Source organism: Oncorhynchus nerka, linkage group LG16, assembly GCF_034236695.1.
Source record: "Oncorhynchus nerka isolate Pitt River linkage group LG16, Oner_Uvic_2.0, whole genome shotgun sequence".
Lineage (NCBI taxonomy): Eukaryota > Metazoa > Chordata > Actinopteri > Salmoniformes > Salmonidae > Oncorhynchus > Oncorhynchus nerka.
The window spans coordinates 31,229,558-31,248,537 of NC_088411.1; the positions used below are offsets into that span (position 1 = coordinate 31,229,558).

At 40.7% G+C, this 18,980-nt stretch overlaps 1 protein-coding gene across 3 annotated transcripts in view; it reads right to left on the reverse strand.

Annotated features, from left to right (window-relative positions):
* The window catches only part of LOC115144388 (mitogen-activated protein kinase kinase kinase 4-like), a 101,220-nt gene that overhangs the window by 80,852 nt on the left and 1,388 nt on the right, over window positions 1-18,980 (reverse strand). The window lies entirely within an intron of this gene.

Genomic DNA, 18,980 nt, shown 5'->3' on the forward strand with positions numbered 1-18,980 from the left:
CCACTTAAAAATATGAGAAAGGCCTGTAATTTTCATCATAGGTACACTTCAACTATGGCAGACAAAATGAGAAAAAAAAAATCCAGAAAATCACATTGTAGGATATTTTATGAATTTATTTGAAAATTATGGTTGAAAATAAGTATTTGGTCAATAACAAAAAGTTTCTCAAAACTTTGTTGATATACCCTTTGTTGGCAATGACAGAGGTCAAACGTTTTCTGTAAGTCTTCACAAGGTTTTCACACACTGTTGCTGGTATTTTGGCCCATTCCTCCATGCAGATCTCCTCTAGAGCAGTGATGTTTTGGGGCTGTTGCTGGGCAACACGGACTTTCAACTCCCTCCAAAGATTTTCTATGGGGTTGAGATCTGGAAACTGGCTAGGCCACTCCAGGACCTTGAAATGCTTCTTACGAAGCCACTCCTTCGTTGCCCGGGCTCTGTGTTTGGGATCATTGTCATGCTGAAAGACCCAGCCACGTTTCATCTTCAATGCCCTTGCTGATGGAAGGAGGTTCTCCCTCAAAATCTCACGATACATGGCCCCATTCATTCTTTCCTTTACACGGATCAGTCGCCCTGGTCCCTTTGCAGAAAAACAGCCCCAAAGCATGAGGTTTCCACCCCCCATGCTTCACAGTAGGTATGGTGTTCTTTGGATGCAACTCAGCATTCTTTGTCCTCCAAACACAACAAGTTGAGTTTTTACCAAAAAGTTCTATTTTGGTTTCATCTGACCATATGACATTCTCCCAATCTTCTTCTGGATCATCCAAATGCACTCTAGCAAACTTCAGACGGGCCTGGACATGTACTGGCTTAAGCAGGGGGACACGTCTGGCACTGCAGGATTTGAGTCCCTGGCGGCGTAGCGTGTTACTGATGGTAGGTCATCCTGTCTGGGTTGGCGCTCCCCCTTGGGTTGTGCCATGGCGGAGATCTTTGTGGGCTATACTCAGCCTTGTCTCAGGATGGTAAGTTGGTGGTTGAAGATGTCCCTCTAGTGGTGTGGGGGCTGTGCTTTGGCAAAGTGGGTGGGGTTATATCCTTCCTGTTTGGCCCTGTCCGGGGGTGTCCTCGGATGGGGCCAGTGTCTCCTGACCCCTCCTGTCTCAGCTTCCAGTATTTTATGCTGCAGTAGTTTATGTGTCGGGGGACTAGGGTCAGTTTGTTATATCTGGAGTACTTCTGTCCTATTCGGTGTCCTGTGTGAATCTAAGTGTGCGTTCTCTAATTCTCTCCTCTCTTTCTTTCTCTCTCTCGGAGGACCTGAGCCCTAGGACCATGCCCCAGGACTACCTGACATGATGACTCCTTGCTGTCCCCAGTCCACCTGGCCGTGCTGCTGCTCCAGTTTCAACTGTTCTGCCTTATTATTCGACCATGCTGGTTATTTATGAACATTTTTACATCTTGGCCATGTTCTGTTATAATCTCCACCCAGCACAGCCAGAAGAGGACTGGCCACCCCACATATGCCCTCTAATTCTCTCTTTCTTTCTCTCTCTCGGAGGACCTGAGCCCTAGGACCATGCCCCAGGACTACCTGACATGATGACTCCTTGCTGTCCCCAGTCCACCTGACCGTGCTGCTACTCCAGTTTCAACTGTTCTGCCTTACTATTATACGACCATGCTGGTCATTTATGAACATTTGAACATCTTGGCCATGTTCTGTTATAATCTCCACCCGGCACAGCCAGAAGAGGACTGGCCACCCCACATAGCCTGGTTCCTCTCTAGGTTTCTTCCTAGGTTTTGGCCTTTCTAGGGAGTTTTTCCTAGCCACCGTGCTTCTACACCTGCATTGCTTGCTGTTTGGGGTTTTAGGCTGGGTTTCTGTACAGCACTTTGAGATATCAGCTGATGTACGAAGGGCTATATAAATACATTTGATTTGATTTAAGCTTTGTTACTTTGGTCCCAGCTCTCTGCAGGTCATTCACTAGGTCCCCCCGTTTGGTTCTGGGATTTTTGCTCAACGTTCTTGTGATCATTTTGACCCCACGGGGTGAGATCTTGCGTGGAGCCCCAGATCGAGGGAAATGATCAGTGGTCTTGTATGTCTTCCATTTCCTAATAATTGCTCCCACAGTTGATTTCTTCAAACCAAGCTGCTTACCTATTGCAGATTCAGTCTTCCCAGCCTGGTGCAGGTCTACAATTTTGTTTCTGGTGTCCTTTGACAGCTCTTTGGTCTTGGCCATAGTAGAGTTTGGAGTGTGACTGTTTGAGGTTGTGGACAGGTGTCCTTTATACTGATAACAAGTTCAAACAGGTGCCACTAATACAGGTAACGAGTGGAGGACAGAGGAGCCTCTTAACCTGCTGTTGCGACTCTAGGGGCAGTATTTTCATTTTTGGAAAAAAATGTTCCCGTTTAAAATGGGATATTTTGTCAGGACAAGATGCTAGAATATGCATATAATTGACAGCTTTGGATAGAAAACACTATCGTTTGCAAAACTGTAAAGATATTGTCTGAGTATAACAGAACTTATTTTGCAGGCGAAAGCCTGAGAAAAATCCAATCCGGAAGTGCCCCATATTTTGAAAGCGCTGCATGCCAATGAGTCCCCATTGAGCTGTGAATGGGCTATGAACCAGCTTACGCTTTCTACGTATTCCAAGGTGTCTAGAGCATTGTGACGTAGTTTTACGCATTTATGTTGAAGAATACCCGTAGGGGGCTACATTGCGCAAGTAGTCACATGATGCTCCCGGAGAAAATCTGGCGTAAAGTACAGAGGTAGCCATTGTTCCAATCGCTTCTGAGAAATCAGTTGTCCCGGTGGATATATTATCGAATAGATATTCTAAACAACGTTTGCCATGTTTCTGTCGATTGTATGGAGCTAAATTGGAATATTTTTCGGGGTTGTCGTGACCGCAATTTCCGGTCGATTTCTCAGCCAAACGTGAAGAACAAACGGAGCTATTTCGCCTACAAAAATAATATTTGGGGGAAAAAATGAACTTTGGCTATCTACCTGGGAGTCTCGTGAGTGAAAACATCCGAAGTTCAAAGGTAAACGATTTAATTTGATTGCTTTTCTGATTTTCGTGACAAGGTTGCCTGCCGCTAGCAAGGCATAATGCTATGCTATCGATAAACTTACAATTGCTTGTCTAGCTTTGGCTGTAAAGCATATTTTGAAAATCTGAGATGACAGGGTGATTAACAAAAGGCTAAGCTGTGTTCCAATATATTTCACTTGTGATTTTCATGAATAGGAAGATTTATGTCCGTTGCGTTATGCTAATTAGTCCTGTTCACGGGATGGGGTGTCACTAGAGGTTAAAGAAGTTACAGGTCTGTGAGAGCCAGAAATCTTGCTTGTTTGTAGGTGACCAAATACTTATTTTCCACCATAATTTGCATATAAATTCATTAAAAATCCTACAATGTGATTTTCTGGATTTTTTTCTCTCATTTTGTCTGTCATAGTTGAAGTGTACCTATGATGAAAATTACAGGCCTCCCTTTTTAAGTGGGAGAACTTGCACAATTGGTGGCTGACTAAATACTTTTTTGCCCCACTGTACTTTCCCGAAACGGACGACACACACACAACTGTATTCGTTATCCCTGTCACGCCCTGCCTCCAGTCCACTTACCGATATCTGAAGAGAGCCTCATCAAAATTGCAACAAGCGGTTCTGTGAAAATTTATATCAGAAGCCACTGACAGATATCTGGGTACGGCTGTGCTCAGAGTGTCCTGCCTTGGCAAATCACGCTGTTAAAACCTCTTGAGTGTAGGGGGCAGTATTTTGATATTTGGATGAAAAACGTACCCAAATTAAACTGCCTATTTCTCCGGCTCAGAATCTAGAATATGAATATATAATTGTCAGATTAGGATAGAAAACACCAAAGTTTCCAAAGCTGTCAAAATATTGTCTGAGTATAACAGAACTGATATTGCAGGCGAAAACCTGAGGAAAAATCAAACCAGGACGTGGCTTCTATTTTGAAAGCTCCATGTTCCATGCCTGCCTTCGCTCCATTTAAAGGGATATCAACCAGATTCCTTTTCCCATGGCGTGAACAGTCTAGACAGTTTCAGGCTTTTTGAAAAATGAGCGAGAAAGATCACATCGCGTCATTGTATGGCTGGGTGTCAGCAGCGTTTTGTATGCGCAACAGCTTGGTGCAACCATTCTCTCACTCTCTACTATTGAAAAAGCTATTTTCCCGGTTGATATATTATCCATTATATTGTAAAAACAACCTGAGGATTGATTAGAAAAAACGTTTGAAGTGTTTCTACGAACATTTCTGAACATAACGCGTCAACCATATGGAGGTATTTTGGATTTAAAAATACATATTTATGGAACAAAAGGAACATGTATTGTGTAACTGGGAGTCTCGTGAGTGCAAACATCCGAAGATCAAAGGTAAGCGATTTAATTTATTGCTTTTCTGACATTCGTGACCAATCTACTTGGCTGCTAGCTGTTTGCAATATTTTGTCTACTGATAGAGATGTGCTTACATAAACGGTTGGTATGCTTTCGCCAAAAAGCTTTATTGAAATCTGACACCAGGTGGATTAACAACAAGCTAAGCTGTGTTTTGCTATATTGCACTTGTGATTTCATGAAAATTAAATATTTAGTCATTTAACTTCTTGGATATAGGGGGCGCTATTTTAATTTTTTGATGAAAAACGTTCGTTTTAACCTAGATATTTTGTCACGAAAAGATGCGCGACTATGCATATAATTGACAGCTTTGGAAAGAAAACACTGACGTTTCCAAAACTGCAAAGATATTGTCTGTGAGTGCCACAGAACTGATGTTACAGAAAAAAAAACAGATAAAAATTACAATCAGGAAGTGCCGCATTTTTTGAAACCGCCTCATGGCAATGACTCCTTATATGGCTGTGGAGGAGCTAGGAGTCAGCTTACCTTTTCCACGTGTTCCCCAAGGAGTCTGCAGCATTGTGACTTATTTGTAGGCATATCATTGGAAGATTGACCATAAGAGACTACATCTACCAGGTGGTCGCTTGGTGTCCTCCGTCGCAATTATTGTGTAATCTCCAGCTGCAGTATTTTTCCGTTTGCCTCGGATGAGAAACCGACTGCCAGGAATGATTTTTCATCGAATAGAATTGTGAAAAACACCTTGAGGATTGATTCTAAACAACGTTTGCCTTGTTTGTCGATATTATGGAGCTAAAAAAGTTTGGCGTTGTGTTGACTGAATTTTCGGGTTTTTTTCTTAGCCAAACGTGATGAACAAAACGGAGCTATTTCTCTTACACAAATAATATTTTTGGAAAAAAATGAACATTTGCTATCTAACTGAGAGTCTCGTCATTGAAAACATCCGCAGTTCTTCAAAGGTAAATTATTTTATTTGAATGCTTTTCTTGTTTGTGAAAATGTTGTCTGCTGAATGCTAGGCTTAATGCTATGCTAGGCTATCAATACTCTTACACAAATGCTTGTGTAGCTTTGGTTAAAGCATATTTTGAAAATCTGAGATGACAGTGTTGTTAACAAAAGGCTAAGCTTGCTAAATATATTTATTTCATTTCATTTGCGATTTTCATGAACAGGAAACGTTGCGTTATGGTAATGAGCTTGAGGCTATGATTACGCTCCCCCGGATACGGGATTGCTCGACGCTAGAGGTTAATTAGAATTTGGCGCTCTGCAATTAAGCGGTGGTTGACGAAAATGATCCCGCTAACAGGGTGGGTGTATCAATAAGTTAAGACAGACGCCCTTTGCAACCACGTACCAATATGAGAGTGTATTCTTCCCCCTCACTAGCATGAAAACTAAATACAGGCACAGACTGTGTGTGGAAAATGATTTAAGACAGACTCTCTCCAATACAACCCAACATTGGGTTATGTGCATCCTTTCAAGCACACCCTTCTCATTAACCTGTGGTGCATTATTCACAATTTGATGAACAAATGAGCTTTTATATGCAAGATGACTAAATATAGAGCTAAATTATATTTTTATTTGTGCCCTGGTCCTATAAGAGCTCTTTGTCACTTCTCACGAGCTGGGTTGTGACAAATTCACACTCATTCTTATGTTTAAAAAAAATGTGTCGGATAGTGTGTGGCGCTGACCCTCGTGCTAGAGGGGGTACGCAGCTGGCGGTTGAATGTTTGAAGGGGTACGGGACTATAAGACATTTGGGAACCACTGCTCTACAGGAATGATGGAGTCCATCCAAATGATTTTGGTGCCAGGACCCTCTCCTCACATTTCAAAGCTGCGTTGAGACAGGGCATCTACCCACAGTGCTCAGAAGGACAGAAATCACATTTAGATTACGGTAACTCATATTAAAGAACATGCGTCGAAGATGAAATGACGTACGCCATTACTGCGCACTTTGAAGATTTACTGTCCACATTTACTTTTCCTCAGCCAACAAGACAACTAACAAACAGCAAAATCACTAGCTTATGCATAGGGCAGCGCATGAGTTTCCAGTTGGGGAAAATCACATTTTCACCATAAAAAATGCACCATCACCACATTTGCAGTCTTAAAGAGTATGTAAGATATCACATTACAAATAGTAGGCCGAGTAGAGTGGATAGTGATTGTTATATTATTTAGGCTAAACTATCACCGTTCACAAAAAAAATTAAAAGACTTGCATATATGGCTGAGTACATTTTAAAAAGCGTAGAGCAGTCTCAACTTGTAGGTCACGACCGGAGGTTTTGAATGGGTTGCAGGTGTAAAACAATATATTTATGGAAAAAAAGAAACGCAGTCTGAACTTAAACCAGGTAGAAGATGTATAGAAATAATCATTAATAATTTAATCTGACATTTAATTCTTCAATAGAGTTATTAACCGAGCTATTTTTAGTTGATTTTGTAGTTTCAAACCAGTGAGTTTATTAACATTCTTAATCAAGAATATGGGAAACATTTAATTAACAATGAAAGGTGGGAATGTTGTTCCCTTGTCATATAATTGCTACATTTACTATCAATATAGCATAAAAACATTTTTTCCAGAATATTTTTTGCGATGCGAATATTGGGCCAAGACAGACAATCTGGTTCAAAACCAGTTAAGAACCTTCAGCGCCTGGTTTACAGACTATATCAGATACACTTCTCTTTGCATAGGAAAAACACATTTCATGCAAAACTATTCTACACTTTATGGCTGGATACATTAAACAGAACATGATTTAAATAAGACAAATTATAGGTTAGCCTACTCTGCAGACACTGACAAACAGATCAATAAAAATGTCCATATAAATTGGCCTACAAAAAGGGGAGACAAATAAAATATGACATTCATCTAAAGCTGGAGGAGGAAATAGTCTAAAAACAAACTTAATAGCACTGACCGGGGACATAGCTGATGCTCTCCACTGGTGCCAGTAAGATACTGTAGGCTATAGACCTAGTGTTGTTCGCGCAATTCAAATGAGAATTTTGATACTAAAAGACATTAATATTTTCATTGTCTTCTCTTTACAGTTGCAAATGAGAACCTGTTCTCAACTAGCCTACCTGGTTAAATAAAGGTGAAATAAAATAAATTTAAAAAATAAACAGCAATAGCCATTTGCTTTCCAAACTATGTATTCCCGTGATTGAATTTTGAAATAGTGATATGCCTGGCTAGGCCTCTACTTTTCAGACAGTCACAACTCATGCATCTATTTGGTGTGCACGCTGCCTTTCCTTTCCGACTGTAGGCAATGCAACAAAAAAAGCTTGGAGCATTGAAGAGCTGCTGGCAAACACAGGAAAGTGCTGTTTGAATGAATGCTTATGAGCCTGCTGCTGCCTACCGCCGCTCAGTCAGACTGCGCTATCAAATTAATTATAATAACACAGAAATACGAGTCGTAGGTCATTAATATGGTCAAATCCGGAAACTATCATTTCGAAAACAAGACGTTTATTCTTTCAGTGAAATACGGAACAGTTCCGTATTTTATCTAACGGGTGGCATCCAGCAGTCTAAATATTCCTGTTGCATTGCACAACCTTCAATGTTATGTCATAATTACGTACAATTCTGGCAAATTAGTTTGCAATGAGCCAGGCGGCCCAAACTGTTGCATATACCCTGACTCTGCGTGCAATGAACGCCAGAGAAGTGACACAATTTCACCTGGTTAAGATTGCCTGCTAACCTGGATTTCTTTTAGCTAAATATGCAGGTTTAAAAATATATATACTTCTGTGCACAGATTTTAAGAAAGGCATTGGTGTTTATGGTTAGGTACATGTTGGAGCAACGACAGTCCTTTTTCAGCGAATGCGCACTGCATCTATTATATGCAACGCAGGACACGCTAGATAAACTAGTAATATCAACCATGTGTAGTTATAACTAGTGATTATGATTGATTGTTTTTATGAGATGTTTAATGCTAGCTAGCAACTTACCTTGGCTTCTTACTGCAATCTCGTAACAGGCGGGCTCCTCGTGAGGCAGGTGGTTAGAGCGTTGGACTAGTTAACCGTAAGGTTGCAAGATTGAATCCCTGAGCTGACAAGGTAAAGATCTGTCGTTCTGCCCCTGAACAAGGCAGTTAACCCACCGTTCCTAGGCCGTCATTGAAAATAAGAATGTGTTCTTAACTGACTTGCCTAGTTAAATAAAGTTTAAATAAAACGTTCAAAAATATGTAAAAAAAAAAAGGCAAAATCTGCATCCAACATGACCGTTTGTTATGAAAACTTGAAATCGGCCCTAATTAAAATCGGCCATTCCGATTTAAAATCGGTCGACCTCTAGACTGAAGGGTGCAATTGAGCTTTTCTTTTTTTATTCTATGCAAGTTACCTATGCTATTACTATTCCTTTGTTGCATGCATCTGTAGCTCCTCAACATCATTCTCTGTAAAAACCAGCAGAATGACAGCAGAATCTGAACCAAAAGGAAAATAATACAACAAAAAGAAAACAGAACAGGACAAACCTGACCCCACCCTGCTCAGGAAACAGTGTGACTGATGCCACCCGGACAGACACATTGGACCCCAAACACACAGTGCACAGCACAGCCCCACACCTGTGCATGCATGCAGTGCACACACACACTACATGTTTGGATAACATGAAGAATGAGCTTGAACCCTGGGCAAAATCATTTTGCAAAAAGGAACAGTCATCATTTGTGTGCTACATGCTGCGCAATACTTATGACAACACTGAAACAGAACACTGCAACCCCTGAGACCAGCTGTTAATCTAGAACAGCACGGCCTGGATTGGAATGCCCTGCCGCTGCTTTAGATCCATGGGAGAACAGAGGGTCTAAACTGTGCATCCTCTGGACTCACAACACAAAAACATTAGTACACTTACAACCCAAGTCCATCCAGAGCTAGGCCTAGTCAACATCCTGCAACCACAGCCTTGGCAGACAATACGATAATTAAAGTAAAACTATGGAAAGCTTGCCCTACCCGCTAACACCGACCTGTGCTAGCCAAGGCACAATGTAAACAGACAATCATGTAATGATGATGGCCTGAATAACATGGTGGCATGACACGCAACCAGTCTTTTTCACACATGCACAAACAGGTGCAGCAGCTGTTTATGAGAGAGAGACAGATAGGGTTAAAGAGAGAGACACAAGAAAGAAAGAAATAGCGAGAGTGAGATGGTGAGATAATTTAAAAAATACCAAGTGTCAGCCAAAGTTTATGAGTGCTAGCCTGGGGGGTTCCAGTGTGTTGCATTAATGAGTTCTAGCCACAGGTTCCTCATGCTTCGGGCAATGAGGCTACTATCCTCTCCTCTACGCAGGACTACACCACATCCTGAAATCCCTGGAATGCATGCGAGAGTGCCTGAATGTTACTTGCCAAATAGCAAGAAAGCTCTGACAAAAGATCTGTCCTGTTCCTCCTTGCAATGGTTGGCATGAGAAGTTAGTGAGTGCTGTGCATGCATTTTTAAACATGTTTGCAAATCATCTTGTCTTACACAGTCAGCGACAGGGGTGACCTTAACTCGAGCAGGCAGACAGTGTTGCACAATCATGTTCCTTGTTGTTTGTTTGTCTCTCTCCCTCTATGTTCTGCACATGCCAAACAGAGAGGGGGTTGCGTCCCAAAGGGCACCCTATTCCCTACATAGTGCACTACTTTTGAACAGGACCTAAAGGGAATCGGGTGACATTTCCCCATTTGGGATGCAGCCAGGGACTCTAGAGGGGGGAGGAGAGGGCAGCTTTGTTGGAACTTGGAACTCTACTATTGACAATATGACATCATTGCTATAATATTCAAGCCCAAAGCAATCCCAGTTCCAGCCTTTGAGGTTTCCCCCGCTTTTCCGGAAAAACATTGGTCAAAACCAGAGGGCCCTCCAGTAAGTGCCTTGCCTGCAGGGCATGTTTATGTCTTAGTCCAAAATGTCACCCTATTCCCTATATAGTGCACTGCTTTTGACCAGAGTAGTGCACTATAAGGGTAATAGGGAGCAATGTGGGATGCAGCAAATGAGTTAGGACAAAAATACAATGAGCCTGCAGTGCACAAACTGATTCCTGGAAGAGAGGAACTTCAAGTTCCCCAGTCCCCACCCATACGCTGCAGCTGCATAACCATGAGCAGGGTAAGTATACCTATTAAGCCCACCAAAATCTGAGTTGACATTTCTTACAAAAATGAGAGCAGTATGTTAGAAAAGTGGATATAAAATGAAAGATTAATCTCATGTTTTAATGAGACAAACATTTAAATCTCTTGAAGTTATGACTTTACTTACGTGTTTTAATAAATGTGTGAGAAGTCCGGACTGGGCTTAATGGGTTCTGACTGTACGCCTTAAACCCATGGGTGTTCCAAATACGCCCACCTCTTAAACATTCAATGTTGAAAACTTACAAACTGACACTTCTTATATAAAATTACATTATATGAATCACCCCTAAAATAAAATGATCATTGCTATTCATCATGAAAGTAGCACTTAAAACAGGGGGTGTCCAATTGTATCCACAGAGAACAAAGTGAACTTGGGCTTTTGTTCTTGCTGACCAGTACACGCCTGATTCAACTAATCAGACTTCAATCAAGACATTAGTCGAGTCAGGTGTGTTATTGCTTAGAACACAAACCTGCACCCACACTGGCCCTCTGTGGATAAGAAGCCATGCAACAAAGACCAGAACACCACTTTAGGAATTATCTGAAAGCTAATTCACATTTGCAGTACTGCTATTCTTGTTAATTAGTACAACTCATCTTCCTAAGGCATATCTGAAGACAGTTTCAATCTCCCACTCTGTGTATTAAATAAAGTACAGGTGGACCAAACAGATTCACCTGGATGAATGAAAGACAGGAGTAGTCTCCCAATAGTCTTCTTTGCATTTTTATCCACCACCTGTAGGTTTTTGTTTCTCTGATATCCCTCAACCCTATATTTCTGCATCAACATTCTGAGCACAATGATTGCTAATTGTTTCGAATCTTGGTAAAGGCACCATGGGTAGATGCACCATATGCATAATGGTAGTTTGTGTGTTTTAAATCTACTTAAAATCTGAACAAAAATAATTTATGCTCATGTTGATTGAATATTAGGGATATCAAATTATCCTAGAGTTTCAATGCATACTGGCCTTAATTGGAGCAACAGTGATTTGTTGAAGAAGAGAATAGCAAAGTCTACTCATAAAATATTTGAAACCAATGGTTTGGGGGTATAAAGATTAGAGGTCGACCGATTAAATAGGGCCGATTTCAAGTTTTCATAACAATCGGAAATCTGTATTTTTGAGCGGCGATTTGCCGATTTTTTCCCACACCTTTATTTAATCTTTAACTAGGCAAGTCAGTTAAGAACACATTCTTATTTTCAATGACGGCCTAGGAACGGTGGGTTTAACTGCCTTGTTCAGGGGCAGAAAGACAGATTTTCAACTTGTCAGCTCGGGGGATCAAATCTTGCAACCTTACAGTTAACTAGTCCAACTCAATAACGACCTGCCTCTCTCTCGTTGCACTCCATAAGGAGACTGACTGCCTGTTACGCAAATGCAGTAAGCCAAGGTAAGTTGCTAGCTAGCATTAAACTTATCTTATAAAAAAACAATCATAATCACTAGTTAACCTCTTACCTCTACCTGGGACGCTTGCGTCCCAACTAGAGCTCTGGAAATGCAAATGCGCTACGCTAAATGCTAATAGTATTAGTTAAAACTCAAAAGTTCATTAAAATACACATGCAGGGTATCAAATTAAAGCTACACTCGTTGTGAATCCAGGCAACAAGTCCGATTTTTAAAATGCTTTTCGGCGACAGCATGAGAAGCTATTATCTGATAGCATGCACCAATACACTACAACAGAAAAGCACAGCAGGGGACGTAAACAAAATAATTAGCATTTCGGCGTTACACAAACCGCACAATAAAATAGAAAACAGTCATTACCTTTCACCATCTTCTTTGTTGGCACTCCTAGATGTCCCATAAACACTATTGGGTCTTTATTTCGATTAAATCGGGCCATATAAAGCCAAGATATCGTTATATGTAGACTGTGTGATAAACGAAAAAAACAGCGATTTCACAACGTAACGTCATTTTTTAAAATTCAAAAAGTAGACGATAAACTTTCACAAAACACTTCGAAATACGTTTGTAATGCTACTTTAGGTATTAGTAAACGTTAATAAGCGATAAAAATCATCCGTAGGCGATGTACATTCATTAGCTGTCGTCTTGGAAAAAATTTCAGGAGAGAGCTCTTCCGGAATGATCTGGGCGGAGACTGAGGTACGTCGTGCCCCTCTTTCGGTTCAACCAAGAATCAAAGAGGATTAAATTCACAAGATACTCGACTGCATGGGGATGCTGTGGGAGTTGAATGCTCGGTCTTATCTAATTCGGCTCACTGTTAACAATTGCTGGAAGTGGCGCAATGATATTTATTTCCATTTTCTGTGATCAGGTTTTCCTGCGCTTTCCGATGTAACGCACGTTATGTAATAGCCACAGTGGTGATTTAACCAGTTTTAAAAACGTCCGAGGGTTTCCTATACACACATTCTAACCATATGAACGTACTATATTCCTGGCATGAGTAGCAGGGCGCTGAAATGTTGCGCGATTTTTAACAAAATGTTCAAAAAAGTAGAGGGTAGGAGCAACTAGTTAACTACACATGGTTGATATTACTAGATATTATCTAGTGTGTCCTGTGTTGCATATAATCTGACTGAGCATACAAGTATCTGACTGAGCGGTGGTAGGCAGAAGCAGGCACGTAAACATTCATTCAAACAGCACTTGTGCATTTTGCCAGCAGCTCTTTGTTGTGCGTCAAGCATTGCACTGTTTATGACTTCAAACCTATCAACTCCCGAGATGAGGCTGGTGTGACCGAAATGAAATGGCTGGCTAGTTAGTGCTCGCTAATAGCGTTTCAAACTTCACTCGCTCTGAGCCTTGGGGTGGTTGTTTCCCTTGCTCTGCATGGGTAACGCTGCTTCGATGTGGTGGCTGTTGTCGTTGTGTTGCTGGTTCGAGCCCAGGGAGGAGCGAGGAGAGGGACGGAGGCTATACTGTTACAATGGCAATACTAAAGTGCCTATAAGAACATCCAATAGTCAAAGGTTAAGGAAATACAAATGGTATAGAGGGAAATAGTCCTAAAATTCCTATAATAACTACAACCCAAAACTTTCTTACCTGGGAATATTGAAGACTCATGTTAAAAGGAACCACCAGCTTTCATGTTCTGAGCAAGGAACTGAAACGTTAGCTTTCTTACATAGCACATATTGCACTTTTACTTTCTTCTCCAACAGTTTGTTTTTGCATTATTTAAACCAAATTGAGCATGTTTCATTATTTATTTGAGGCTAAATAGATTTTATTGATGTATTACATTAAGATAAGTGTCATTACAAATAAATTTTTATTTTATTTAAAAAACGGCCGATTAAATCGGTATTGGCTTTTTTGGTCCTCCAATAATCGGTATCGGCGTTGAAAAATCATAATCGGTCGACCTCTAATAAAGATTCACTAGACTACAATATTATGCAAAGTTAGGATTGATCATATTTAATGATATTGCTTTGTCATTTACATACTGTACCCTTTAAGCCCACCTGAGATAAATGTCAAATTTAACAAAAATGTATGTATAGCAATACAACGTTCATTTAACAGTGAAATTAGAAAAGCATTCAAAAATCCCTGAAATCTATTCACTGAGTGGTGTTGGTACTGTGAGACTGACATGACGGCACAACTGCTTGCATGGGGAAAACTATTTTCAATTGGCAAGAAAAAGTAATGAATGCTCATGAAATATGCTGTCATGTTTTTACATTAGCACATGAATATCTTCATTTTAGATAAAGTATGATCACTTGAGAAGGTACTAAAAATGTTTATCGGAGGGTAGCCTCAATGCCAATTGTTTTTTTTGTTTTTTTTGCAGCTTTGAAATTGTCAATAACTTAAAACATCTGATTGGCTTAAAATTGTAAAAAGTTGTAGATAACCATTTGAATTAGTTGAAACAGCAGAAAATATTTGTTTTCTAGTTTACTTGAATCCAAAGATGGAAGTGGGCTTAATGGGTATGCTTACTCTACATACCAAAATGTCACCCTATTCCCTCTTTAGAAGAACCGATTGGAGTCCTCTTTAACTAGTTGCTCCTACCCTCTACTTTTTTGAACATTTTGTTAAAAATCGCGCAACATTTCAGCGCCCTGCTACTCATGCCAGGAATATAGTACGTTCATATGGTTAGAATGTGTGGATAGGAAACCCTCGGACGTTTTTAAAACTGGTTAAATCACGACTGTGGCTATTACATAACGTGCGTTACCATCGGAAAGCGCAGGAAAACCTGATCACAGAAAATGGAAATAAATATCCTTGCGCCACTTCCAGCAATTGTTAACAGTGAGCCGAATTAGATAAGACCGAGCATTCAACTCCCACAGCATCCCCATGTTGTCTAGTCTTGTGAATTGAATCATCTTTGATTCTTGGTTGAACCGAAACAGGGGCACCACTTACCTCCGGTCTCCGCCCAGATCATTCCGGAAGAGCTCTCTCGTGAAATTTTTTCCAAGATGACAGCTAATGATTTTTACATCGCCTATGGATGATTTTTATCGCTTATTAACGTTTACTAATACCTAAAGTAGCATTACAAACGTATTTCGAAGTGTTTTGTGAAAGTTTATCGTCTACTTTTTGAATTTTAAAAAATGACGTTACGTTGTGAAATCGCTGTTTTTTTCGTTTATCACACAGTCTACATATAACGATATCTTGGCTTTATATGGCCCGATTTAATCGAAATAAAGACCCAATAGTGTTTATGGGACATCTAGGAGTGCCAACAAAGAAGATGGTGAAAGGTAATGACTGTTTTCTATTTTATTGTGCGGTTTGTGTAACGCCGAAATGCTAATTATTTTGTTTACGTCCCCTGCTGTGCTTTTCTGTTGTAGTGGATTGGTGCATGCTATCAGATAATAGCTTCTCATGCTGTCGCCGAAAAGCATTTTAAAAATCGGACTTGTTGCCTGGATTCACAACGAGTGTAGCTTTAATTTGATACCCTGCATGTGTATTTTAATGAACTTTTGAGTTTTAACTAATACTATTAGCATTTAGCGTAGCGCATTTGCATTTCCAGAGCTCTAGTTGGGACGCAAGCGTCCCAAGTAGAGGCAAGAGGTTAAAGTGAACTCTCGGGTAAACTCTCGAGCTAAAGAACTCAATTTTCTTTGTATTCACACTGCCATTGGTTTGAATGAGGACTCAGCTCTTTTGACAGTTCAAAGCCATTTCATCAGAACGTATTATCGGACAGCTAGATATACCAACTTACATTTTGGAAGCTAATAGATTGCATTTAGTTCAAATATGAGACAATTGTAAATCAGAAGATACTATAAACATGTAAATATTGTAAAATAATAAATAGCAGAAGAATAACTGCTGATTAAATAATGTTATAATTGACAAATGTAAACCCAATATCGGTTACTGCCCTTTAAGAGCTATAACAGATTTTGTACCATACAGTATGTTGTGATTCTCACCAAATACATCGTCTTCTCACACTATTCAAAAACCACAATCGAACAAAAGTCTTAAAGATCAAATCAAATTTCTGTTCATCACATGCGCCGAATACAACAGGTACACCTTAGTGAAATGCTTACTTACGAGCCCCTAACCAACAATGCAGTTAAACAATAAAATACAGATTTTTAAAAAGTAACAAGTAATTAAAGAGCAGCAGTAAAAATAACAAGACTATATAAAGTGGGGTCACATATTGCAAACAAATAATCTGAACCAGAAACTACACAAACTCAGAAAAAAAAAGAACGGTGCCTTTTTCAGGACCCTGTCTTTCAAAGATAATTTGTAAAAATCCCAAGAACTTCACAGATCCTCATTGTAAAGGGTTTAAACACTGTTTCCCATGCTTGTTCAATGAACCATCAACAATTAATGAACATGCACCTGTGGAACGGTCGTTAAGACACTAACAGCTTACAGACAGGAGGCAATTAAGATCACAGTTATGACAACTTTGGACCCTAAAGAGGCCTTTCTACAGACTCTGAAAAACACCAAAAGAAAGATGCCCAGGGTCCCTGCTCATCTGCGTGAATGTGCCTTAGGCATGCTGCAAGGAGGCATGAGGACTGCAGATGTGGCCAGGGAAATAAATTGCACTGTCTGTAATGTGAGATGCATAAGACAGCGCTACAGGGAGACAGGACGGACAGCTGATCGTCCTCGCAGTGGAAGACCACGTGTAACACCTGCACAGGATCAGTACATCCGAACATCACACCTGCGGGACAGGATGGCAACAACAACTGCCCGAGTTACACCAGGAACGCACAACCCCTCCATCAGTGCTCAGAATGTCCACAATAGGCTGGACTGAGGGCTAGGTTAATTAGCTTGTCCTGCGTTGCATATAATCAATGCGGTGCCTGTTAATTTATCATCAAATCACAGCCTACTTCATCTTTCCCAAAAGGGTGATTTATTAACAAAAGTGCATTCGCAAAAAAAGAACATTGGCTGCACAAATGTTCCTAACCATAAACATCAATGCCTTTAAAATTAATACACAGTAGTATATTTTGTTAAACCTGCATATTTTAGTTAAAATAAATGCATGTTAGCAGGCAATATTAACTAGTGAAACTGTGTCACTTCTCTTGCATTCAGTGCAAGCAGAGTCCAGGTATATGCAACAGTTTGGACCTGTTGGATCGGAGGGTGAGGGCCATTCCCCCCAGAAATGTCTGGGAACTTGCAGGTGCCTTGGTGGAAGAGTGGGGTAACATCTCACTGCAAGAACGGGCAAATCTGGTGCAGTCCATGAGGAGGATGCACTGCAGTACTTAATGCAGCTGGTGGCCACACCAGATACTGACTTACTTTTGATTTTGACCCCCCCAAGTTCAGGGACACATTCAATTTCTGTTAGTCACATGTCTGTAGAACTTCTTCAGTTTATGTCTCAGATGTTGAATCTTGTTATGTTCATACAAATATTTACACATGTTAAGTTTGCTGAAAATGAACAGTTGACAGTGAGAGGATGTTTCTTTTTTTGCTGAGTTTACTTGGGAATTTCTGTGCATCCTTGACAATTGCTAATCAATATCTAAGAACAGCACTTTTTTCCCCCTGCTAATCTGCACATCATTATCTTCTCCCTTTTGGGACACCAATATGAGGGTTTATGGTAGGGGGAAAGGTGTTGCAGTAGTCTAGTGTGGGGGTTTATGGTAGGGGGAACGGTGTTGCAGTAGTCTAGTGTGGGGGTTTATGGTAGGGGAACGGTGTTGCAGTAGTCTAGTGTGGGGGTTTATGGTAGGGGAAAGGTGTTGCAGTAGTCTAGTGTGGGGTTTATGGTAGGGGAACGGTGTTGCAGTAGTCTAGTGTGGGGGTTTATGGTAGAGGGAACGGTGTTGCAGTAGTCTAGTGTGGGGGTTTATGGTAGGGGGAACGGTGTTGCAGTAGTCTAGTGTGGGGGTTTATGGTAGGGGGAAAGGTGTTGCAGTAGTCTAGTGTGGGGGTTTATGGTAGGGGGAACAGTGTTGCAGTAGTCTAGTGTGGGGGAACAACAAGCGAACCTGGGGAGCTTTGTGTTCACGTTGTCCTAAAAAAGGGAACAGGACTATGGAATTCAAGCGAACAGAAAGACCACCTCTCGAGATAGTTCGGTTCATGTTGGGGCTCTTTTGAGGGGTCTGAATTATTTGAGTGTTCACACCGCACACAAAAAAAAACATTCACAAAACACACTGAGTTCACAAAACTTGCCTGAAAGGGACCAAGTGTGAAAACAACCTAACTGCCATGTTGAGCTTGACAATGAGTGCAATGGAGTTGGAAAGAGCACAAAGAGATGTGGGACCTGGCTCGTCTGACAGCAGCAGTACAGTAACTAGATATTTAAGTCTGCTTGTGCTTGCAAATGAGACTTGGATTGAAAACACAGCCAACCAGTATGATCAAAGTGATGACACAGACAATCAAGAACCACACTAAAGCATTGAACACATTTTAGCACTCTGAACATCATTCTATCCATTTAAATTCAGTCCCCCGTGCAGTGTAGGCCAGGCACTCTTGCATGCCTCAAGGGAGAGAGACATAACATTGGATTCCAGAGAATCTGTCGCCAGGAGTCAGGGGCAAACAAACCCGATGACGTCGTGTGGGGTCAAAAGAGAAGCACATAGAACAAAAACATTCCACTAAAATCAGCTGGAAGCAATAACTCAGAAGCCGTTTTCTAGTGGAATACAGAGCATACACATTGACTGTACATGCAATCCCTGGTTAACAACAAATGGCATCTGAAAAGCTTAAGGCAGGAAACAAGTTAACATCTCCCGAACAAAGAGCAGGCATCATTGTATATCCTGCAATATTAATACCTACTAGCTCAAGCTTGGAATTAATATT